Raw genomic sequence first — 25,610 nt, 5'->3', positions numbered from 1 at the left:
CATTCATGGGCGAGGCTCTTTAAATGAACAGGAACAGTGGCTTAAGTCTCACATTTCATCATCTCAGTCCTAGAAGCACCTATAAAGTTTAGCAGTGGGCAAACGGGGCTGGGCATCCTCCTGTTGCAAAGGCTGGGAGGTCCAAGGCGCCCGAGGCTGAGAGTCCTCCGCTCCCCACGCCGCGGCCGGGGCAGGGGCTTTGCCAGAGGAACCGGCCACATCTCCGGCGCCGTGCAGGAAGGCGGCTCCTCGTGTTTTCACAGCTGATGTCAGGTCTGGAGAGGCTGCCGCGGAGCTACGCCGGGGAGGAAACGCGGCAGAGGGTCGGCCGGCAGCTGTGGCCACCTCTGCCTGCACCTGGGCTTGTCTCGGCCCTGCGCCGATGCGGAGGCTCCTGGATCTGCAGCAGCGGGGAGGGCAGAGAAGGCTTTCCAGGAATAAGCTGCTGCTTCGAAGCCCTGCTGAGCTCTGTGTGCTCGGGAGCATGGGAGGAACGGCAGCATCGCTGGGCGATGCTCGAGCAAGATATCAATGTGGAGAGCCACGGGGAGATATCAACGTGCAAAGCCCTTCAGAAGCTGCCCGCACACTCGCTCGCTGGAAGGCACTGGGGGAGCGCAGAGGACTGGCCAGACCCTGCTGTAGTCCCTGGGATGTCCTCAGTCCTCCTTCCCCAGGGCTGTGTTGCACCCACAGCCTGCGAGGGAGGTTACTGGGAGGTGGGGATGGAGAGCACGTGGCGTGGACAGCCACGAAGGGAGAGACATCCCAGCAAAGCCCAGCGATGTGCAACCACCCGGGGCCCCGTGGCAACAAGGACACTGCTTGGGGAAAACAAACTGTCCGCAGAGAAAGGCCAGAGAGCCCCTTCCCTTCTTTCCTTTAATGATCTGCTCTCAATAAAGTCACAGGGAAATGGAAATCTATATACATATAGAGGCAGACCCTCCGGGTTTCCCTTCTCTGCACCCTGCTGTTGAACCCTCCCCAGAAGGCTGCGGAGAGCTCGGCCGAGCCCAACACACGCCTGTCCCCAGCAGCCCGTGTCACAGTGCAACTGCCATCGGCTTGTCCCCCTCTGCAAAAACAACAGGCGAAGAAAGAGCACTTTTGTTTCTTCCTCCTCTATTGACACAGCTGGGAGGGCTGGAGCTGGGGGAGGTTCCTCCTCCGGAGGGCCAAGAGCCTCCGCACACTCGCTTTGTAGCTCAGGCGGCGCTGGAAGAGGTGAAGCACCTTCGCCCACCTCACACGGGGCTGCCAGAGCATCCCCTGGCCTGTGCTGGGTGGCAGTGGGGAAAGATGTCACCTCCCCTTCTCTGGTTGGGTCCCCTCAGAGGGGAAGGATCGTTCCTGGGATGATGGCAACGTGCAACCCCAAAGCTGCAGCTGCCGGCGCCGTGCAAAGCCCAGTCTCCCTCACCCGACCGTGTCCAAGCCAGGGATGCTCCCGTAATCCCGGGGGATTTGCACCAGGAGCCGTGCCCCCCCGGCCTTCACCTTCCCCCGCCCCGCAGCATTTTCCTGGCTCGGTCGGACACGGCACAGACGGAGCCAGTGGCCGAGCCGGCGTGTGCCCGCAGGTGAGCCCAGCTCACCCCGTGCCACTCGGCTTTTAATGTGAAGGCACCAACCCTCTCCCTTCCATCTCTGTTCAAGAATTTACTGCGCTGGCTTTCGCAGACACCCAGTGCAGCTATTTTATTGCCATTTATTCTAAGCTCCCTCGTCAGTGCTGTAACAACACGAGGACAAGATTCATTAATAAACCGTAGAGAGGAGCTAAATGTTTCCCGGTAAATAAACCCAAAATGCCACAATTAGCTGGGATTTCAGGAGAAATCCAGCTCAACCTCTTAGGGCAGAACGTGCCCTCCAAGCCAAACTTGGGGCCTCATCCAGCCAACATTTAAGATTTAGGATCCTGCTTCACGTCACCTCCAAGGATCCCTCTCCCGGGATTTTGCCGCTGACCTGCACGGAGCCAGGGCCGAATCCGGTCGCCCGGCCACTGCGTGATCGGTGGGTTTGTTCCTCTTTGCCTCTGAGGCAAGAGACAAATGCAAAGCATTCCTATATCTCCCTGCTTCTACTGAACGACAGGCAAAGCAATAAAATGCATTTTTTTATAGAGCTGTAAATTTAATTTCCTTTTAAACCATTTGCTTCCACTTATAACTCAATGGAAATCCGCGCTGCTGGCAAAGCTGAAGCATCCCTGTCCCGCCATCAATGTATAGAGGCAGAGGGTTGCAGTTTTTTGGATGAGCTTAAAAGTTGATGGAAGGGAAGACGGGGTGGGGGAAGAGAGGAAAATTCTTAGGGCATTAAGGGCCTATTTTCCATCTTCCTTGTGAACCTTCCTCAAGGGAAGAGCTTGAGCTGCTTTACGGGGGCAGAATTAAAGCCGTCTCTGTCTGCAGGACAAAAGTTCAGCCCCAGACTTTGCTGCGGAGCCGAGGATGCCGGTTGTGTGAGGGAGAAAAATAATGATTTTCTAGTCTGAAAAACCACGTGAGGTTTTAGATATGGTGCTAAGAAGCAAGAAGCAGTGGTGTGGGCTCACGCACACGTCCAGCATCCTCACACCATCAGGAAACCAGAGGGGATTTTCCCAGCTCCTGTGAGCTCCTCGTTGATGTGTCCCTTGATGGGGCCAATGAGCGGCTGCTATGGCACGATGGCTCCTGGCCAGAGATGCATGGTGGCCCTGGAAGTCTGGGGCACCCATCATTTGCTCAGCTGTGGGTCTACCACGCCAGGGACCTGGATCCAGACCACTTCTCTCCTCCAAACCCCCTCCAGCCTCTGCACAGGAGGAGTTTGCAGTCTGCACCTACAGTAGGTGCTGCCCCGGGCAGGAGCGGGACCAACGGACGGCGCTTGGTGTTGTACAAGGGTGCCTGACCCATGCACCTCATCCCAAGGCTGTGAGCACCCTCCACCAGCACCCAGAGCTGGCAGCAAGCCGTGGGCATGCTCTGGGCACTCGTTTTGTGTCTCCCGCCCAAAGACGGTGGCGGCGTCCCCATCATCTACCTGGCACCTGAGGACTCCTCTGTCCTACTTGGGCTCCTCAGGAGCTCCGGACGTGCTGAGCTCCCCGACGTGGCAAATCCCAAAGGCTGGAGAGGCCATTCCCGCTCATCCCGGGTGGATCCTCAAGGGCTCGTGCTTGTCCCGTGCCACTCGACGGCAGCAGGCTGCTTACCGGGTGCGGGATCTGCGGGAGAAGGGAGAGACCCGGCTCAGCTGGGAACGGCTGCAAGGGGACGCTGGAGATGGGCTCCAAGCCACCCCTGCAGGGACATCGTCCTGCCACCCCGGGGTATCGAGTCCAAAGTACAGGAGTTATCTGGGAGAAGCTCTGATGGAGAAGCTGTTCCAGAAAGCCAGCGCAGGGATTTTGGAAAAGCCCCCCCAGCCTGGCTGGGAGGGGGATGCTGTGGTGGGGTTCTCGGGGAGCTCCCACCAGAGCTCTGTGGTGCTGCCCCTGCTGAAGCCAGCGCCCTGGGGTGACAGCAAGGGGAAAACAAACACCCCTGTGTGCTGCCATCCCTCCTGCCTGCAGTCTGCCCTCCTCGCTGCCCGTGCTGCCAGCCTGGGGAGGGCTGGGTGCTCTGGCTGCCAAAGCCCGTGAGGTGCTGTGTGCTGAGGGATGCAGGCCGCTTTCTCCCTGCCTTACAGCCTACTGATCTTTGAGCTCTACTTTTTATCCTGCTTTTTTAATTGAGTGATGAGGAACGAGGATAAAAAGGCTCAAGACAGACCCATGGGGGCCATTGCTGTCTCTGCCACTGCCTGTACCAGACTTCACATCCAAGCCTTCCCCTCCTGCCCATCACCTCCCCCAGGAGCTCACCAGGCTGGCACAGGCTCTCTGGCCACGCTTCAGGGTACTGGTCTGCAGCCCAGCACCCTCCTCACCCCATGCTGGGGGAAAAAGCTGCTTGCAAACACCCGCAAACACCTTCAAATCCTCCCTGCTCTCAGAACTCACATCACTGAAGCTAATATTCAGGTTGTTTTCAGGGGACAGAGAACCCTCCTCCTGCTCTGTGCACCCCAGCATGACATGCCCTGGTTTGTGAAAAAATATAAAGGTACAAACAAACAATAACAGTTACACTTTAAGCCCAGTTTAAGGCATTGCATGAAATCAAGCTCAATTCATCCCCACAGCCTGGGAGGAGGCTGAGTGACCCAGGGCTTGTGGGTGCTGCTCGTTGGTGACCTGGGACTCGTTTGCAAACCAAACCCAGCCGGTCCCCAGCCCGTTAATCTGCTACAGGTGAGCAGAGCTCCCGCCGCCGGCTGCTCCCATCCCAGAGTCAGTCGTTTGCTTCTGCTTCAGGAAAGCTTCATGCTGCTGCTTCCAGCTGCATCCATTGCACCTCTGAAGATGCAAGGGTGCCTTTCGGGGGTGAAATTGTGTGCAGGTAGACACGGGAGCAAAGCAGAAAGGAGTTTTACAATGACCCAGACAAGCACAACCCTGAAAACATCATCCCAACATCCACGACGGACGTGCAGCTCCTCCGGAATCAGGACGTGACCCATTTCCACCGCCCCAGGGCACAGCCAGATGTTCAAAACAGCAGCAGAGCACCCAAATCTCACCCAGGCCACAGTCCTGGGTGCCTCAAAGCATTAAATCTCTCCACGCAGGCTGCAAGCTCTGATCCCATCTCTTCTGCAAGCTCCCAGCCCGGGGTATGAGCGGTCCCTTGGACATCCCTTGGTGGCCACAGTCCTCAGATCTGAAGTCGGGGTGATCCGCACTGAAGCTCCACCCGGTGCCAAAGGTTTAAAACCCCCTGAAGTTTAAAGCGCGATGTGAAGCCCACTTCAAAGAGCTGCAGCTTCCTACTTGATAACATCAGGAGTCTGGATCAAAGGCTGTGTCCTAGGAAGTCCAGCAAGGGAAGGGAAAATAAAAACGCTTTCTCCACAGCAATTCCTTGCTGCTGAAAATCAGCTGCTGGTTTGGGAAAACTAGACCAGCACATTAAAATTATAGATGATGCCGAAGTGTTCTCTACTGGGTTTGAAAGGGGTTTGCTAGCAGGGGAAGGGGTGGCAGCTGTTCTCTGGTGCTGTTTGAACCCGGCTTTGCACATCAGGGTACACCCAGCCCTGCCCGGTGCAGGAATGTGGCTCCTGGCTTCTCCCATCCTGAAGAGGATGGGAGTGTGGGAGAAGGCTCCAAGCAGGCAGCTGGGGCCCGAGGGGCACTCAGCCATGCTCGGACCCATGACCCAGCACAGCATGTCCCTGGCAGGTCTCAGGTTTGGGAGCATCCCTTGCCCGCAGTGCTTCCCGGCAGCTGGAGGCAGATATTCCTCTTCTTAAGGCTGTTTCCCAGCTTCCACGCCAGCTTCAGGCACAGCCGTGGGCTTTGCAGCCCTCTCTGCTTTTAACTGTTCCCAGTTGGCTGGTCCCTGCTGGGTTTGATATCAGCACTCTGGTATGCTGGCGCTGGGATCTGGCCTTTGCTGGAAGCCACCCTGGAGAACTCAGATCATCCTCCGGCTCTGATAACAGGTTGAGAACGAGCAAACCACTCACCTGGGAGCTCCTCAGCCAGGGCACTGCGTGAGGCTGGGCTCTGTGGGCTGGGGGATGCCCAAAAGCCCCTGACACGTGAGGATGGGGAACAAGCTGTCACCCCGGGATGTCCTCATCCCTGCTTGGGACAATGCAGCACGTGGGGAACTTCCCACGGCTCCTCCGAAAGCACTTTGTGAAAGGGGCACGGTGCTGCCTCCTCTGCGGCTCTCACGTGGCCAGCCTGGCATTTCCTAATGCATTTTGCAGGACAGTGACTGTCCCGGCCTGCTGGGGATCAAAAAGTTCCAAGAAACAGCAGCAAAATGGCCACATGCAATGCAAAGTCACAAGTCAACCAACACAAGAAGCAGCCAGGGGCAGTGCTGGTGCGCTGAGCTGACCATGGGCAGAGGTTTTAATCCTGGCTTTGCAAATACCATCGCAGAGTCAGGCTAAAAGCAGATTGTCTGATTCATAAAGCTGGCTCTGACCACCCCACCTCGAAACAACCCCGTTTGACCCCCCAGCAAAACCCCAGAGACCCTGCAAAAGCCTGCGGATGCCCCGAGCCCTAGGCCGTCCGGGTGGGCTTTGCACCGGCCAGGTGGAGCAGAACCCCCTGGCACCAGCAACCACGTGCGACTCCGGAGGTGTTTGGGGTGCTCAGACCCACCCTGTGCCAGCCGAAAGGGTGATGGGGACAAATGGGGGTGGCATGTGTGCCACAAAAGCACGTGCCATGCACACACCCCATCAATCATCACCACAACCCCTCCCGCAGACCCAGCCTTTCCTCCGCCCCGACCTGGGATGCATTTGCCAGATCCTCATCCCGAGCACGGGCAGGGGCTGCAGGATCCGGGTGGGCTCCAGCTCCTCCTCACCCTCCTGGCCCTCATTTTGCAGCACGCGGGGACAGCGGATCCTTTCTCTGCCCTCCACCTCTGCAATGATTAGTGCCTTTCAGGAACTTTTTTTTTTTTTTTTTTTTTGGCTAGCCGGCCCCAGATGAATAGCTCTGGGCAGAAGCGAGCAGACAGCATCCCCTGTATTCCACCCTTCATATGAAAACCAGATGCCACGAGTACGGTTACAAATCAAAGCTGACAGGGGGACGAGAGGTTTACTTAGGAATTGAGAGAGGGCACGAAACCTTTCCAAGGGGGCTACTGTGCAGCCCCCCCCCGACGCACAAACCCTGAATTGTACCAACCCTCCCTCCTCCCCACGCCATGGAGCCTGACAAACGCCAATAATCATCCCCTTTCATGTTATTTGTGCTTTCTGTTGGCTTTTTTAGAAGCGATAGGCGAATGAAGACGTGTTACCTGGGCAGCCTTTTATTTTTGTGAGTTTTAACTCATCGCTGCTCGCATTTATCCAGCTGGCTGGGATGGTGTGGGGCAGGGCTGAGCCTGGAAGACAAGCCTTGCTCAGAGGGCGAGGCGGTGGCAGCATCCTGACGGGTACCGCGCTCTAATGAACTGTCAGCTTGCGGAGGGGGAGCTGATGAAACAGCCGGGCTAATGTTTAGTGACAGCCACGATTTACTAATCCGCCCGAGAAATAAAGAGGAGCCGTGTGGAATAAAAGCGAAGTTCAAGCCCGGCCCTCGCCGGGGCACTCGCAATGAAACAAAACGTCAGGTTTTATAAATGACCTTTGCATGCAAGTGCCCAGCGAGGCCTGGGAGGAAGCGAGGGGCGGCTGCCCGGGGGGAAGCGCTTGGAAAGCTGCGAAGTCAGGAGCTGGCAGTGGATGCGGCCGAGGCCGTGGCGGGGTGGGACCGGGGCTGGGGGCAGCTGCAGGGAGATGCTGTCCAGCCCGCCTGGCCGGAGCACGGTACCACCGGGGGGGGCATCTCCCACCTCTGCGGCACTTTTCAGGGCGTGCATCTCCCGTTTAACCTTGGAGCTGCAGGGAGAAAGTCCCATCTTAGACCTGTCATGGGCGAACAGGGCTAAGACCTCGATTTCCGACGCTGAGTAACGCTCAGACGTGCTGTTCCTGCCCTCGAGGGTTTATCCAGCCCCACTGAGAAGCTGTCCGGGCGCTGCTCGAGCAAAACGTGGTGGCTTTAGAGGCCACAAAATTTCCCAGCTCGCTCCTTCTGCGAGCCAGGGCTGCCGGCTGCGACACCCTGACAGCCGTGGGAGGGATGTTATATTGCAAAATCCGTCGGGACGCAGATCCGCGCCGTGAGAGCGCTGTAACTGTCCCAAGAACCTCGCCGTGAACTTGGGGTTGTGAAACTTTCCCCGGCCAACATTCCCATCCGGGGAGCTCTGTCTATCCACTTGTGCATCTCCCAGGAAGGATTTCTCTCTACTGGAAAAAGAGATTTTTTTCAGAGCAACCTGCCTCTTGCCTCCTAACAGCCCTCATTGCTGTCCCAGCCCAGGAAACATTTCAGCTCGGGTAGTTGAGAGGATTGCTGCAAACAGTTGGCAGCAAAGATCGCTCGGACTGTGGAAGTGCTTTGGGATGAAAAGTATGTGATAAATTAAGATTACTACTCTTCCCTCTGATCAGCCAGTCACTGGTTTCCAGCACGGTGCTGGCCAGAAAAGTCTCACCGAGGGATTCTGGCCTCGTCTCGAGAGCTTGCGGTTGAATGAAAGCAGATATTTTACACCAGCGTCCAGAGTCTGCTTTGGGCTCTCGAAGTGACAGAGAATTCACCACAGCTTTCGTAATCTCTTCCAAAATTAATTATCCCCGCTTCTCAAAACCTTCCTGCTTGAACTGCTCAGCCTGCAGCTTCAGCGGCGGAGCCAGCGGGTGCGATGGGAGAGCCTCTGCCACCAGGTACCTTCTCTCTGGGCCAGTATTGAACTGCATCCACAATATTTTTTCCACTAAAGCCAGACTTAAAGCTTGTCCCTCTCAGCAGCACCGCGTTGGAGCACTGTGACAAGTGGGAGCTCACTGTGACCCGGGCGCTTTGCTGCGGGTGGTTACTGCTGCACCGACCCGCACAGCACCTGCAGGCATCTGCAGCATCGCTTTTAGGGGGCCTCCAAATGAAAAAAAAAAATAAATCCTGAAGAGTGAAAATCAGCAAGCTGAAGGAAGGGAGCCCTCCGGGATGCTCTGGGAAACACCCACCTTGCTCTCAATTCCTTGCTTGCAATTGCCTGGCTCGTGATTCCTTGCTCACGATTCTTTGCTCACAATCCCTTGCTCACAATTCTTTGTTCACAATTCCTTCCTCACGATTCCTTGCTCACAATCCCTTGCTCACAACTGCCTTCCTCACAACCCCTCTGAGAGCTCTCACAGCCCACCTAACACGGGAGCCCTTGTTTTTATACAGTGCTTAAGAGCCTTATCAGACCAGCGTGCCAGGCTCAGCCCAACACTCAACACTTCCCCACCAGCCAGACTTGCAAACTCCTCAAAAATTATATCCAGGTCAACTTGGTACATAACCCTGCCGATTTATTGCAAACCTGAGAGCAGCTGAGAGCCAAAGGCTGGCAGGAAAGGGGCTTTGGCCTTCAGATGGTGAAGCATCAGGTGAGAAGTGGTGCCCCGTGTACGATGGCGGGCAGGGACGCGGCATCGCTCCCCGGCCTGCAGCATCGCTGCCGGAGCAGCCGGAGAGCGCGAGGTCGGGATCACAGCTCATCTCCTCTCACCCTGAGCAGGTTTCAAGGCAACAAAAAACCAGGGCTTGACCCAGACACTCGCAGTAACAACCAGAGCAGGTTTTCATTAAAATCTTCACCTCCTCGGGAGGAGATTCACCAGCTGCGGTGCGTGCGCAGGTGAAACTGGGCTTGAATTCATGTAAATAAGGTGGCAGATGCAAAATGTGGTGCCAGGCCAGGATGGGTTCCTGCCTCTCGGTAGGCCTGTTGCCCCCAGTGTCTGCTGAGCTGATGGAAAAGCAACGTGTATGAGATCTGCCAGGCGCCGTACGAGCACCCACGGCGCTGCCCGGCCACCGCCTGGGGCAGCCGGGCCCCTCCGCTGCGGCACGATAAATGGCAGTGAAATGCTTCCCCATCCCCGAGGAAGAAGAGGCCACTGAAAAATGTTCAGAAGGACTTTATATGAAATAAAACACTGGGCTTAGTGGAAATGCTATTGGGAAGCACATCACTCGCCGCACGGCTGGAGCCGGGGGGAGAATATTATGGAAAAATACTCCAAAATGCAGGTGTGAGCCGCCGGAGCTATTCAGTGATTAGAGTCAGCCAAGAAGATGGACAAAAAACCCCCCAAATTTTCCATTTCAGGAGCAACGCTCCACCACTAAATTTAGCTTTTTGTTTTTCATGGTTCCAAGAGAATGCCAATGGGATGGATGAACCAGAGACCCCGCACACACAGATCCTGGTGCTGGTTCCTCCACTGATGCTTCACCACCCTCCACTTTCTGAAGGCCAAAGCCCCTTTCCTGCCAGCCTTTGGCTCTCAGCTGCTCTCAGTTTTGCAATAAATCAGCAGGGTTTTGAACCTGGTGCTGGTTCCTCCACCAGCAGCATCTCGTGCCGGGCTGGGCCAGGCTGCCCGTCTCACCCCGCTCCCGCACCCTTCGGGGAGAGCCGGCACCGCAGGGCCGCACCACCACGGACGGGCTCCGCGGCCCACCCCGGGGCACGAGGCCACGGCGTTGGGCAGTTTCGTCGGGAAAACGTGGGAATCCTCCCTGTCACCATCTCCCTCCCGCGCCTCTGAGCGCCGGCCAAGGAAAACACCATTGTGTTGGGAGCAGACAAGGAGCCGGTGCCAGCGAGGTCCGAACAGCCGGCTCATTGTGTCCCTCCGACTGCCGGCTTAGCTCGGGGTTAGGTCAGCCTAATGTGCAGCTTTTCACTTCGAGCCTTCATTAACGTATAGAGGAAATGAGAAACATTACACGGTAGGGCTGGTTTGTATGGAAGGCAAATGTGGAGAAGGAAAAATAATCCTCCTTCCCTGACACCATGCTCTGGCAGCGAGCGATGGCCCAAAACGGGAGTGAAACGCGGGGATCAGCGGGATGGGAGCGATGCCACGGCTGCCCGTCGCCCCTCCAGCCAGCCCAGCTCCTTCCAGCCCATCCCTCCACCCCACATCCCATCCCCCGGGTTGCCGGGATGCACGGGCAGCGTTTGGGGGTGCTCCCACCCCAGTGTGCTCCTTCCCCTCCCCTTTTTTAATCTATTTGCTGAAAAACAGGCATCCCACACCAGGCGACTAACCCAGCCCTTCTGCTGTGTCCTCCGAGGGTGTTTCCAGCTTCGGAGGGGTGGAAAGGGACACCCGAGGTGTGGGCTGGGACACTGGGACTGTGGTGGGTGAGGGCAGAGGGGACGGTTCCCAGCTTGGTTCCCCTTTTAGCTTCATCTCATAAATCACCTGAAATGAGGTCGTTTTAGTTCAGCTGTTCGGGGCTGTGTGAACTCCCCGAAACCTCCTCCAACAGCTTCGTAAGCTCTGCCAGCCCGAGCTGCCTCTTGGGTATTTCCTGCAGGTTTTACAAAGTCTTTTAGAGAGATAAGAGCGAGCATATCCTCACGTCTCTCTCCTGTCAGGTTAGACACCAGGTTTTTAGTGAAACGTTACGGTCTGGTGGTTTCAAGCATCCACCTCTCCCTGCTTCTCCTCTTGGAGCAGCGTGGACTCTCCGGTGGCTGCTCCAAGGTGCCCGAATCCCTGCTCTGGGGAGAAGCAGCTTGTCCTTGCCCCCGGCCAGCCTCGTCCAGGCAAACACCTCCCAGCCCTGCTCGCTCTGCTCCATTCATCATCCTCTTCCCACGCCCCTGGCAGCCGTGACAGCCCCGGCCCCTCCGCACGGACGCCTGTGCCAGCTTCCCCCAGCGAGGTGTGGGCGCAGGGAGCTTGCACACACGTGTGAGGCACCACGCGTGGCACCGGCAGGCTGTCCATAAGCACCATCGCTCTCCCCTGCCCAAGAACTTCCCGGGTCCTTGTTATGGTTTCAGCAAAGATAAAATGTCAATATTTTTAGGCACAGAGGGACCGTCAGATAGCCTGACCTGTCAACATCTAGAATGGAAAACACGCTCGTCAAGTACTTGGGATGAGGTTCTAATTACTCCCCACATACCAGCCTGCGTAAATACAGCAGAGCGGTCCAAGAAAAGCACGCTTCCGACACGGAGAGCTTTTCCCGGAGTTACACACCATCTCCTTTGCTCTGAGAGACGGGTTTCATCTCCCGTAGGTAGCAATTTCCTTCTGCTGGGTTTTTGCAGGGCTTTATGGAGGAGCCCCAGCCCCGGCGGCATTTCTCTGCGGAGGAAAGGAGCAGCACCCTCCATGCTGACGGGACACAACCCAGGCTGGGAGTGTCTGAAAGGTGCTAGTGTGGCCCTGCGGGCCTTGGGGACATCGGCCACACCGATCCCAAAGCACTGGAGGATGCTGCGGGATGCTGACACTTCATCCTCCCTGACTTTGCTTCTGGGAAAGCTGAAGGGGGAAGAGAGCTGATGCCTTGATCATAGCACGGGTCAAACTCCCTCATCTCCATCAACAGCTTCCAGGCTCCCACGTGCCCATCGGGGATTGCAGGGGAAACCCCAGAAAAATGCAATAAATTTGCTTGAAGCAAATACCCAGCTCCCAGCCCCACATCCCAGCTCCTCAGAGACGCAGTTTCTGCTTCCTCAGAATGGAAAACCCCCTCTTCAAAACTCCCCCCTTGACTTTGGCCAACCTGCCCTCCCCGGGCTGGCTCTGGGGGGACAGCCCCTGCCTCAATCCCCGTCAGCAGCGGTCCCGCAGGAAGGGCCGTGCCCACGCCGCTGCTGGGGGAGGTCGGGGCAGGGATGAGGATGCTCCGAGCCAGGGCATGTCAGTGCTGCTGGGTGGATGTTGTTTAGCTCAGTTAATCACCGTGAGAACTGAGCTCTCTTTGCTACAGACCTCCTCTTTCCCACTCTGTATATTATGATTCCTGTGTTGCCAAAGGGCGAGGAAGAAAACAGACTCAGAAAAACGTTCAGGAGAGCAAAACTCCTTGTTTTAGAGTAAAAAGATGCTAAATCACAGCTGGGCCAGCCATCAGCTCTGAGAACACTTGACCACGAGCAGGACCAAGGTTGGGCTGAAGGCCGCGAGACTCCTTGAAAGCCAGAAGAGTCCCAGCAGAGACTGGGACAGGGTGGGAGAACACCTGGATCTGAACCAGCGCTGCCTCAGTTTCCCTTCCAGGCTTTTCCCTGCCATGGACATTCCAGTTATAACTTCCCAGCTGATAAACTTCTTGCCTCCTGAACGGCACTTGAGGCCATGAGGGTGTTGGCTCGGGCACTTCCACGCCGTTCCCAAGCACCCTCCAAGGGTTTGGCCTGGCAGCTTCAGCCTCGCCCATCCTCCTGCTTTGCAACGCTCCCGAAGAAAAAGCCCACGAGAGGGAAAGCAGAGCTGCAGCTTCAGGCAACACACGGATCCTCTCCGGGAGGGTGTTGGGGGAGCGGCAGCAGTCGCAGGCAGTGGTCGCAGGCAGTGGTTGCAGCAGTGGTTGCAGCAGTGGTTGCAGCAGCGGTTGCAGGCAGCAGTTGCAAGCAGCAGCTGAGCAGGCAGCAGTCACAGCAGCAGTCACAGGCAGTAGTCGCAGGCAGCAGTTGCAGCAGCAGTCACAGCCACAGTCACAGGCAGCAGTCACAGCAGCAGTTGCAGCAGCAGTCGCAGGCAGCAGTTGCAGGCAGCAGTTGCAGCAGCAGTCACAGGCAGCAGTCGCAGCAGCAGTCACAGCAGCAGTCACAGGCAGCAGTCGCAGCAGCAGTCGCAGGCAGCAGTTGCAGCCACAGTCGCAGCAGCAGTTGCAGGCAGCAGTTGCAGCCACAGTCGCAGCAGCAGTTGCAGGCAGCAGTTGCAGCCGCAGTCGCAGGCAGCAGTTGCAGGCAGCAGTCGCAGGCAGCAGTCGCAGGCAGCAGTCGCAGGCAGCAGTCACAGGCGGCAGTCGCATCAGCAGTCGCAGCAGCAGTTGCAGGCAGCAGTTGCAGGCAGCAGTTGCAGGCAGCAGTTGCAGGCAGCAGTCGCAGGCAGCAGTCGCAGGCAGAAGTTGCAGCCGCAGTCGCAGTAGCAGTCACAGCCGCAGTCGCAGCAGCAGTCGCAGCAGCAGTCGCAGGCAGCAGTTGCAGTGGCAGTCACAGCCGCAGTCACATCAGCAGTTGCAGCCGCAGTCGCAGCAGCAGTTGCAGCCGCAGTCGCAGCAGCAGTTGCAGCAGCAGTTGCAGCAGCAGTCGCAGCCACAGTCGAAGGCAGCAGTCGCATCAGCAGTCGCAGCCGCAGTCACAGGCAGCGGCGCTGCCTGGGCTGTTTGAAGCCCCACGTGGGGGACCTGCCCTCTGCAATCCATTTAGCACTTGGCACCGCTCAGAGGGCTATTTTTAAAAGGTATGCAACTGTCCCAGAAACCCAACTTTGAAGTGTGGTTCAAGGCTTTGTTGTTGTGAAAAGAAAGGGCTTTTTTACGTTTGTAATTAAATGCAAACACAAGTGAGTTATTGGACCGGAGCCGGCCAAGGCAGGTCAGCTCTGCTCTCCCCATCGGGGCTGGATGTTGTCCTGCTCTGGTTTCACAGCACGCCCGAGAGCCCGCCGGCCTGCTCTCCGCTCTGGAAAATGCTGGGCTTTGCCGTCAATTAGAAACATTTCGTTTTCTGGCTGCTGCTAAGTACCAGGAGAGCACAGGGTTCCTTCCCATCCTCTGCAGCCCAGCAGGGTGGGGACTGGGGCAATGGCGATCCCCAGCTTTGGCTCTGAACCCCACGTGTGCATCCCTGCGCCCAGCCTGCCTCCTCCACCTCCTCTTCCTCCAAAGAGCCCAGTCTTTGCAGGGTCCAAGCTTTCGGGGATGAGTGATGCCCAATCCGGGGGCACCCCAGAACTGCCTGGAGTGACAATACCAGCCAGCTGGTGCCAGACGAACCCAGCAGCAGTGCCCAACACCTCCGGGCTGGCAGGAGGTGGCTACAGGAGCCGTTGGCATCTCCTGGCTGCGCCGTTTGGGATGTGGGAGGCAGAGCCAAGAAGCTGCTTTAGCTCATCACCCCCCACGGCTGTACAGGAGCGGAGAGCAGCCTTTCCCCCTCGCAGGGCTACCAAGTGTCTCTGACTCTGAGCCCGTAGCCAGTCCTTCATCTGGGGAGTCCCGACTGCAACAGCATGGTCCAGCTAAGAAGAAACACTAAGGCACAGCGCAACGTCGGAAGAAATGTGCGGGTCGCCTTATACCTCCCTCCCAGGAAGGTATTTTGGAGGTGTTGCTGAGCGGGAAGCCTCAGGCCAGCACCCGGTGTTATTGCAGCCTGGTTTTAACCCGGGCTGGGGTGGGAGGGTGCTAATTAAACATGACAGCTTGACAGGAAAGGGCATTAAATAATTCCTGCCACCCCATTTGTCCAGGCAGCTCTGCACGGCCACGGGGAGGGGGCAGGCAGTTCTCCTTAATTAAAAAGCAGCAGATTCAAACCAAAAATAGATCAGACTCTTTTTTTTTAAGGGGACACTGATGGTTGCCTGCGGCTGCATTTTTCACATGCCTTCCGAAGGAGATCTCTATCGATGCGCAGGGAGGATGAGCTGGTTTGGGTCCCACACTTCACCGGGGGTTGCACCCAGGGACACGACCGTGCCCGGCTCCTTCCCCTGGGCTCCGGCAGCCCTGTCCCACGCTCGGGGCACTGGGGCAGAGCTGGGGGGGTCACGCAGGGATGGAAAAGACCTCAGCAGAGAGCAAAGCCACGAGAGGAGAAGGAATCGGTGCCAGGCAGATTTCAGAGCGCTGCCTAGAAGGCAGGTGGGCAGGCAGCAAGGGTTGGCACGGGGGAAGCCGGACTTGCAAGGAGGCCAAAACTCTCTGCAAATACCTGCCTGCTCCCTGCCAGCACCCAGCACTCGTGTGCCACGCTCCCGACCCCGCCAGGCCAGAAACGGGTGACCATTAAACGTGTTTAAAACCAAAGACTAAAAAACCAGATTAAAACCCAAAAGAAAACACAGGGGAAACAGCACAAGTACTGGTCCTTCCCTGCTGGATCTCCTTTCTACATTTGCGGGACCCCGGAGGAAGGAGGGATGCACGCTCCTGCCTCTGGCTGTGTCGGGGAGAGGGCTGAGGGCAGCGACCCTGCGAGCAGGGGAATGGTGAGAAGGGGACAGACCTCAGGGCATTTTGTCTGTCCCCGTGTCTCTGAGAGCACCCCACAGTGAAGGACGGGGGGACGGCCCCAGGCAGGACCCTGCCCATGGGACTGCTGGCTCTGGGCATCATTCACTACAGCCCCAAAGCTCCAGGTTAAACATTCCCTTTTGAACCAGAGCTGTGATAAATCTGGATGGTTTTCTTCGCTGTAAATGCTCCGTTCTTTTCCAAGATATGTCAAATTCGGGTTGACATAGCGCTTAGGGATATGGTGGGGTTGAGAACTGTCAATATTAGGTTAAGGGTTGGACTAGGTGATCTTCAAGGTCTTTTCCAACCAGGATGATTCGGTGATTCTGTGAAATTCTGGTTTTCAGCCTCTTCCACCAGTGGCCTTGTCCGCAGGCTCTTTGCTCCAAGGTCTCTGAGGGCTGTAAATAAGCTGAGTACCATCAGGTGATGCTCCAAAGGGCCACCCCAGCTCTGGGACACCTGATGGGTGTTACCCCGAAAAACTCACACCACACGAGCCCCTTCTTCCCTCCCAGCCATCCTGCTGTCCCTCAAGGGCCAGCTTTCCCTGAATCCTGGCTCTGGTTCACCAAACCCGGGGTTGGACATTGCTTCTTCCAGTTGCTCCGGGACGCGCGAGCCCGTGGCAGGGGCGGCACAGGGATTCCTGGACTCGTGGGGGACGCTGCTCAGCGGCTCGCGGACCACTGCCCTTTGCTGGGCTGTGGTGGGGGTGTAAAGGCTGTAAAACAAGCAGCACCTCGGCGATGATCGCTGCAGGGGCTCCGGCCAGCCAGCACCTGAGATCGTAGGGGACCAGGCAACCCTCGGACAACTCCGCGGTGTCTCTGGGGGCTCACGGCCGCGAGGCGGTTTCCTGCATCAATCTTGGCTTTGTTTGCACTAATAGAAAGGCGAGGGCAGGCTCGGGCTTCCCGGGAAGCCGCATCCACGCGAGTGGGTGTTCAGCGGTGAGGAACACCATCGGCTGTCCCCTCCCTGAGTCATCCAGCTTCCCTTCCCCGGCCTCTGCCCTTCGGCAGGAGGGAGAGGAGAGTCCCTTCCCGTGCTGGAGAGGGATTTTAAACTGGGAAATCCTTTCACTGGACCCCAGGCAGATGATAGATTGAGACCAGTGCAGATGCGTGGGCAAGCCAGGACCACGTTCTCTGCAAGTTATTCCTTGGAAGCCCAACTCTGATTTCGCTTATGTGTGTGTAAATGAGACCTAACCCCACCAGGGCCGATGCTGTTGTTCCCGGTACTTCGGCGGATCTGGGTTGAGGAATTAAAAGCTGGATTGCAGCCTGAGGTGAGCTTCTGCAAAATGAATGCCCGGCAGTCAGGCCCAGATACCTTCAGGGGTTGATTCCCAGCTACATTAAGGGCCCTTTATACTCCTCCAGCCATGTAAAGAGTCTCTAAGTGAGTGTAAATTAAATTTAAGTTACTTTTGCTTCCTTTTTAAGGCCCCTTTATGCTTCCAGTGAGGGGTAAAGGAGCCTTAGTGTGACTGTGAGGCGGGCAGGCTTCCCTGCCAGGCACCGGCAGGTGAGAGCCCCTCCTGTGCTGCCTGCACTCCCCATAAAGCAGCCTCAGGCTCAGGCTCAGGCTCAGGCTCAGGCTCAGGCTCAGGCTCAGCAGCTTTACGGGGTGCCAGCTCCCGCCGTGCTGGTACGGGGTGCGATGGGGGCTGGCGTCCTGGGGACAGCACATCCCTGGGCAGAGGCACAGCAGGTCACATCAAGACATCCCCTGTCCAGGCACAGCCACGGCCTCTTTTCCAAGGACAGGACAGACCGGGGTGTGAAATTTTAAATTCCCCGATTTTTTTCCGTGTAGGGGTGAAGGGATTTCCCCACTCACCGCGACGATTTGCAGCACCAGGTAACTCTATTCTGCCAGAGAGCATTTTCCCCACACCACCCTGGTTAGGATGTCTCTCTCCCAAGCTGTTGGCTGCTGGCGGTATGCAGCCAATTCTTGCATTTATCCCCCAAATACGACTGTGTTTTTATGGCGCCAGGAGCAATCCCTCCCGTCGTGCCTCGTCCAGCACAGGTACGATGTGCCGCGACACCGGCCCCTCGCCGCGAGGTAACCGCATCCTCAGCCTCTCCTCCCCGGCACGAGGAGCCCTCGTACACCCTTGACCTTTGCACAACCCCAGAAGCTGCCCTTTGACCGCGGTCACCCACTAACCGCTCCACCAAACACACCCCACTCGGCCCCGGGCCCGTCCCTGCCCACGGCATCGCCTCGTCGAGGCACCTTGCGCGGGCGAAGCCCCGGCCCGGGAGGTCCCGGCTGGAGGAATCACCTCTCCCAAGCGCTCGGGGTGCCAAAACCCTCCTCCTCGGGGGGCTGCCGGTTCCTTGGGTGCTGCCAGGCCCAAGGTTTCCAAAGCCACTAAAGCCTCGAAGGAGTTAACGGAGCAGAGCGCGACTCAGATTCCTCCACCTAACCCTCCAAAGTCCCCGTATAACCAGACTTGGCACTTTGAGAAAGCTCCACAAATCCAGAGGCTAAAACCCGCTGCCTTCCGTTCATCAAGAGAAGGCAAGTCCCAGCTAATTGAGGAAACAGCCTTCCCCCAGCCCCCTTCCAAGCTGCTTATTTTTTTTTTTCCTCCTCTTTTTCCTCTTTTTTTTTTTTTTTTTTTGTTCTTCCCAGAGCAAACATTAGGAAAAGAAAGTGCAAATTAATTTGGTGGGGCACGGTTGCAATTTATGATGCTCCCCAGCTGGCGAGGGCTGTTAACCCCATCGGTGCCTGACGGGGCGGGGGGGGGGGGAAGACACCCTGTTCCCGCCGGGTGCAGCATCCTCCCAGCCCCCCCCCTATTCACCACAGCCCCTTTCCTCCACTCCCCGCAAATGGGAGAGGGAACAGGAGCAGGAAGGCAAAGGGAGATGGTAGCAGATGACTTTTTTTTCCCCTAAATATCAGTTTTTTTCCCCTAAACCTCACCATTTCCCCCCAAACCTCAGTTTTTCCCTAAATCTCACTTTTATCCCTAAATCTCACTTTTTTCCCTTTTTCCCTTGTCTTGCTGCTGCTGAAGGTTTCCCAAATGTACAGTAGTTTTTGGGTTTGGCTATATATATATATATATATTTATTTTTTTTTAACTCCCTCCGACTACTGCACACAATTCAAAGGAAATCTGGGAAACCAAATTCTCAGCTCTCCAAAGCAGCAAATGGAAAGTCACTTAAAGGGACCTTCTGCCTTAAAGCGGCAGCAGCAGTTTTCTTCGGCGGTGAATAAATGGGGTTAAACATCGCCCCCCCCCCCAAAAAAAAAAAAAAATCAACACGACCAGGGGCTCAACTCTCCGCACTGTCCGTGTGGGGACACCCCAGGTGACAGTTCGTTGGTGCCCCCCCACTCTGGTCCCCGGTCCCCCCCCCACACACACCCTGCGGTGATGCACATCCCAGGAGTGAGGGGTTAGGGGGAGCATTGAGGGGGGGACATGCCAGCACCCCACGATGTCCCTGTGTGTCCGCCACCCTCTGACACGCACATGATACTCGGGGGCGGGGGCGCGTAAATCCACGCGGGAGGCAGCGAGCACCGGCACAAGGGTTAAAGGGGGGGGTAAAAAAAAAAAAAAGAGGAGAAGGAAAGGAAGGACCGACATCAAAGGCAACTTCTCTGCTCAGCAGATGAGCAGATCTATCCTCACTTCATATTTTTTGCAGCTGAAGTCGGGGGGGGGGGGGGGGGAGAGGAGCTGGATTAACTCTTTATCTCCCAGGGGGTCACTCGGCCGGGGCAGAGGTGACACTTTCCCGGGAGGGGTGGGACCATCGCAGCTGGTGACAAGAAAAAAGCGAAGCTCGGTTCTCCCGAGGGGGGGGGGGGGTTACCGGGAGCAACCCCCAGCCCGGGGCGGGGGGGGGGGCTATTCCTGGCATCACCAGCTGCTGCAAACTGGGGGCAGCTTTAGGGGATGGCACTAATTTTTCTTGTAAAGTTCCGGGATGACACAAATAGCCCAAATACTTTGCAGCAAAGGAGCATCTTTTTTTTTTTTTTTTTTTAAAAACTCTGACAAACCTCCTTGAGTCATTGAATGAGCAGGAAAGGGGAAGGGGGGGGGGGGGGAAGAAAAGTTGTGTGAAAGGGACTTTGCGGAGCTAAAACGCAGGAGCCTTCAGCAAGAGGGTTACTGAGGAGAACAAACCCGAGGAAATCACTGGAGCAGAGGTATGAAACCCCCAACAACTGACATGTGGCAAACAGCACATTCTCCTTCCCCCCCCCCACCCCTCCGTCCTTTGCCCAAACAAAAATAATATTTACATGACATCAGGGAGCAAGCCTGAAATGACAAAAGGGTATTTACTCACCTCATCATAAGTCGGCCGGAGGGGAAGGCTGCATTCTCCTCGGCGAGGGCTGAAAAATTAAAAAGTCGGGAAATTAAGAGCTGCCGTCTGGCCCTGTGCAGTTCCTCCGTAATCTGTGTATAAAAAGAGAAGTCTTCATTACTGACCACAGGCACGGAGCTGCGCTGCTCACGCCCCCTCCGCGCCGCACCAGCCAGTAGCACACAGAAGTTGGGCTACGGGAGAAGGAGACAAGCTGAGCGGAGACTATAATGATTTATCTGCACCTCTGGTAGGGGGAAAAAAAAAAAAAAAAAAAGGATAGGGGAAAAAAAAAAAAAAAAAAAAATTCGCTCCCAGTATGACACGGGAGGAAAAGTGAGTCTTGTAGTTGCAGAAGGGTGACAGACGCGGGGATGTGCCAAGTCCCTAAGGACAAAAAAAAACCAACAAAAAACCACACACCTCTTTAATCAGCCCTTTAGCCAAAGCCTTAATTAAAAAAGCTGCTACAAAATATCAGATAATGGATTGCATTTTCAGGCCTCTCTGGAAAACCAGCTCATATGGCAATGTTTCTAAACTCCTGCCAGAGCAGGGAAAGCTGCCAGTTTTAGGTTACAATATCAAAGGCACACATCCTCCGCACCAGCAGCCCTCTCCCAGTTACACCGGAGTAAATCCAGAGCCACCTCGCTGCCTTCGAGGCAGCTGGGGATGATTTGCAGCCCAGCAGGATCAGGCCCTGCCCTGGCAAACTGCTGGGCCGCTCCTGCCTGCAGCACCACTGGTGGAAGGAGAAAAGGAGAATTTGACTTCTTTTTCCCCCCAATCTGTGATCAGGTCTGCTCACGTCTTGTGGTTTTAAAAAAAAAGAAAAAAAAAAAAAAAAAAAAAAAAAAAGCGCGCCCCAATTTGTAAGGATAAAAGGCCACGAGGATTATCTGCTTTGCTCTCCTCCGACAGCAGCGGGTGTCACGTTTGAGACCCCGCTCTGAGGTCGATGCGACTTTCCAGAGCACGAGACCGACTGACATTTTTCACGTTGCGACGATGATTCCCGGAGCTCCGCAAGCGCAGAGAATGAATCGGCATCTAATCTCGGCAATCAAGTGGAATTGCAATAAAACCCCTGGACTGGACGCCATCCAAGGCAGCTCCGAGCGGAGCAGCCCCTGGAAGAGCAACGTCCTTATTCACAGCGACGACTGCAGAAGTCAACTCGGCTTTTGTGGGCTCCAAGAGTGGGGGCTACACCAACTTTTGACATTGTTTGCAAAAAAACTTGCACGGTTTTGAATTACTCGTATTTAACATCTTTTTCTCTTTTTTTTTTTTTTTTTTCCCCAGGCCTAGAAGTGAACAAACATTTCTTGTTTGACATTTCCCGCGGCACGGACACCCTCCCATCCATGGTTTTGCTCTCATGATGTCCAGTACCCTATGGAAACATGGTATATAATAACACACACCAGTTTGGATCAAAAGCTCTCCAAAGGCCTGTGCAATTTCACCAAAGCCCTATTTTGATGAAAACCAGAACTAAGGGGCTGAAAAACGCTGGATTTGCCTGGTTTGCCTCCAGCCTGTCGCACCGAGCCTGAACCCAGCTCTCCGTGGGCAAACTGGTCCAGGCTGATGGTGCTGCCCAGCTCCCCCCATCACCCTGCCAGCGCTGCCAAGGCTTCGGCATGGGTTTGGCTTTTGCTTTTTGTGGCAGATCTTTCCTTGAGGAAAACACCCCAGAGCACCCTCTGAAGAGCAGGTCGCCTCCTCCATCCAAGAAGGGTACCAGTGCGCTGGCCTTTAGCATCCAGCTGGCAAATATCACCCCAAAACACCACCCACAGTCCCCAACAGAGCACGCACATCCAGGAGGAGGGATGAAGGAGGAAAAAAGCTCGTTTTAGCTAATGAGGTAAGGCCAGAGGAACTTCCCGAAGCCAAGGGAGCGACTATGGCCTGAACCCAGTCTAGCAGCAAGCTGGCTCTGGCTCCCAGTCAGGGACTTTTTTAGAAGACTCATTCACAGGGCAAAACAATGAATTTTAAAATACATGCTGTATCCATAGATTTGTTTTGAACCCACTAACATGCAACCACTTACATAATTGTCGCAGAGCAAACATCTCATTACGCACAATAAAATTTTTGTTTTGTCCCCCCCTCCCCAGTTCTGTGCTTTTTGCCTTGGCCAAGACGTTTCTCATATAACATAAATCAAACCCAGGTGCATCTTTCTGCATGAAGCACTTCACTAATAAACGTTGCTTAAAATACATATATAGAGTGCATTAAAACAAAACCCAGCCCATCATTTGGAGGCCTCAGAATTCACTTTCAGATCCAGGAATAGAGTTTTTTTCCCCCCAGGTGGTGACGACCCCATCAGCATTTGATGCATTAGACATCAGGATCGAAGCGCCCCGTTCTTCCTCACACTGGATTTCTTCCGTGATATCTAACTCACATGCAAATTTGCTAGAAATCAGGTGGACTCACAGCTGTTCTTATACACAAGAAAATGATGTTTTCAACTAAATATGTCTGGCTGCATGATTATTTTTAATGGTATGAGATTATAAGTATATATTAATTATATGCTGTCAATATACAGCAATGTTAGTTATTATAGAAGATTTTCACAGAATCCCAGAATCATCTGGGTTGGAAAAGCCCTTGCAGCTCCTCCAGCCCAACCACGACCCTCCCCCTGACCGTTCCCAACCCCACCAGATCCCTCAGCGCTGGCTCAGCCCGACTCTTCAACCCCCCCAGGGATCCCGGGGACTCCCCCCTGCCCTGGGCAGCCCATTCCAACGCCCAACAGCCCCTTCTGCACAGAAATCCTTCCTCAGAGCCAGCCTGACCCTGCCCTGGGCAGCTTGAGGCCATTCCCTCGGGGCCTGGCGCTGGGGCCTTGGCTCCAGAGACTCATCCCCCCTCTCTGCCCCCTCCTGGCAGGGAGTTGCAGAGGGCCAGGAGGTCTCCCCTCAGCCTCCTCTTCTCCAGACTGAACCCCCCCAGTTCCCCCAGCCGCTCCCCAGCAGACCTGTGCTCCAGACCCTGCCCCAGCTCCGTTGCCCTTCTCTGGCCACGCTCGAGTCATTCAATGGCCTTTTTGGGGTGAGGGGCCCAAAACTGAACCCCCTCATTGAGGGGCGGCCTCCCCAGTGCCGAGCCCAGGGCTCAGATCCCTTCCCTGTCCCTGCTGGCCACGCCAGTGCTGACACAAGCCAGGATGCCATTGGCCTTTTGGCCACCTGGGCACACTGCTGGCTCCTGTTCAGCCGGCTGTCAATCAACCCCCCCAGGTCCCTTTCTGACTCGCAGGTCTCCAGCCACTCCTCCCTGACTCTGCTCCCTTTTAGCCAAAGGCTTTCAGGATCTTGCTGCTGCAGGCCAGGCAATTTGCAGGGCCACTGCCGAGACCTGCTGCTACAAGCCGGGTCAGGATCTGGCTTCATAGCTCCTCTGCTCCATCAGGATATTCCCTGCAACACCAGCCGCACACCCCGCCCCATGTTTGCACAAGCGACGGGGTGAAAACAGACTCTGGCCTGACTGTAGCAGGCATCAGGGATGTGTGATCCCAATCTGAACCCACAACACCGACCTGCAGAGCTTTGGAGCACACGGGCTGGCCAAGCGCTTGCGTCAGATGGTCCCAAAGGTGTTGAGGACCCAACCGCAGAGACAAGCCAGAAGCTGATTCATGGCTGGGAACGCTGCAGGCAGCATCACTCATCTTTGCTGTCTGCTCGTTCTTTATTTCAGGCTCCTCAAAACCACAATCCAAGTGACTACAAGATAGAAAGCTGAGACCAAGGTAAGGGAGATTGTCCCTACGCCAAGCCCATCGGCGGTGCCGAGGGAAAACCACGCTGGAAACGTGGCTGTGAAGACTCATGAGGTGTTTTTGAACGGTGGCTCCAGACTGGGCAATCCAGCCAGGTAGCAGCAGAGCACCTGGTCTGCTCAACGGGAAGGGGAGGTTGAGTAGCCAACCATGGTTTGGATTTCAAGTCCAATGGGGTTTGCAAGGCAGATTTCAAACCCACAGCAATTACCGTCGTCATTAAAAGGGCATTTGTGGGGATGTGCTGTCTATGGGACAGAAGGAGCCAACACCGTCCCCACCACATCTGGGTTTGCAGGAGACAAGCCAGGCCACAGGGAGCATCAGAAAGCGTCACCACTGCTAGTGAAGAGACAGCACCCCGCCAACCCCCTTTTCTATCTGGAGACCCCACCACAACCCCTAAAATTTACACCTTCCACGGAGAGAGGACAACTACCGGCACTAGATGAAGGGCAAGAGCGAGGCAAGGGCAGCAGCGCCGTGAGACACGGGGATGGCACGCTGGCTGCCCTCAGAGGGCTTCCATCAAACACGGTGAATCAGCCAGGACTCTGAGCTACTTGTGAAGCCTCCAAGAATGGTGACTAAATCAGGGAAACTTAAATTCAGCACAGATGAGTCCCCACTACCAACAGAATAATTGCAAAGGGTCAAAAACCAAATAAGGTTCAACATCGCTGCAGACAATAGATGAAGCTAACATTTTGCTATGCATTTCTGTGGAAAAGCCCATCCCTTTTCCATTGAAAAACTCATCGAAAGTTACTTTCCTTCACCAGCTCATCCATAAAAGTGGCAGCTCAGTAAGAAAGCCAGGCTGGGGCTGTGGGCTGATCTCATCTGGAAGGTGGCAGAGGGGGTGGCAAGACCCGCAGCTGCTCGGCAGAGCCTCGCTCTTCCTTCCCAAAGCAAATTCCCTCATCGTAACCCTTCTGTGACCCTCTGCATCCCAGCACAGATTTCCTAGGAACTCATTTTCTTGCTCTCCTCTAATCTTGCTGAATAGCTTGACTCTCAAAAGAAAAGCTGACATCCGCCAAAACTGCTTTCTGCCTTGGCAGCGCCGCTGCCGTCCGTCCCCCGTCCGCGGTGGGTTACTTCTGTCCACCTCCCTTTTATAAAAGATTTGAACCGGCTGCTAAGACTGGGGGCCACATTCCCCACTCACCGCATCCTTGCACAGGCATGGAGGGCAAGGCTAGCGCAAGGACAGCTGTGGCTAGGGTACTTAAGACACGTAACGCGTGCTATGCTGCAGTCCTGACGTGCGCCCTCAGAGCGCTGCCGTGGCTGGGACGCAGCCAAATAAGCCCCAGAAGATCCCAAAGCATCTTTGGGGGGGTCCCCAGGGTGGGCGCTGCCTGTCCTGCCTGCAGCTGGCAGAAAGCCCTTGCAAACTCATCACTGCAGTGGGTGGAAACGAGGTCTGCTCAGGGAAATTGAGGCACAGGGCAGGCAGAGCAGCGCTCAGAGCTGCTTTTATAGTAGCACTTCAGAACAAAAAAAAAAAAAACAACCCAAACCCCAAAGATTTTGGCTTTCTTGCTCTGCAGCCCTGATGGCGAACGGCAGGAGCGCGCGCGGGGCAGGTATTTGCAGAGCCCTTACGCTAATAGGGCTGTAGCATCTCTTCCCAGCCCTTCGCAGCCGCTCAATCTGGGAATCCTGCTAATGAAAGGAAAACAGAGGAGCTGCGGAGCAGAGGCCCAGGGTGTGGTAACTCTAGAAGGCAGCAGAGCAG

At 55.7% G+C, this 25,610-nt stretch overlaps 1 long non-coding RNA gene across 1 annotated transcript in view; it reads right to left on the bottom strand.

Moving 5' to 3' along the window:
• Positions 1 to 3,066: 3,066 nt before the first annotated feature.
• Positions 3,067 to 25,610, bottom strand: part of LOC141963967 (uncharacterized) — a 69,335-nt gene continuing 46,791 nt past the window's right edge. The window contains exons 2-3 of the long non-coding RNA XR_012634241.1: positions 20,029 to 20,077; positions 3,067 to 3,223 (exon numbers count right to left, since the gene is read on the bottom strand). This is a non-coding gene — a long non-coding RNA (uncharacterized LOC141963967). The remainder of the gene's footprint in view (positions 3,224 to 20,028; positions 20,078 to 25,610) is intronic.

The sequence above is a fragment of the Athene noctua genome, chromosome 9 (assembly GCF_965140245.1).
Source record: "Athene noctua chromosome 9, bAthNoc1.hap1.1, whole genome shotgun sequence".
NCBI lineage: Eukaryota > Metazoa > Chordata > Aves > Strigiformes > Strigidae > Athene > Athene noctua.
Note: the sequence above shows the minus strand (reverse complement) of the source record. Positions and strands in the feature narration are given on the sequence as shown.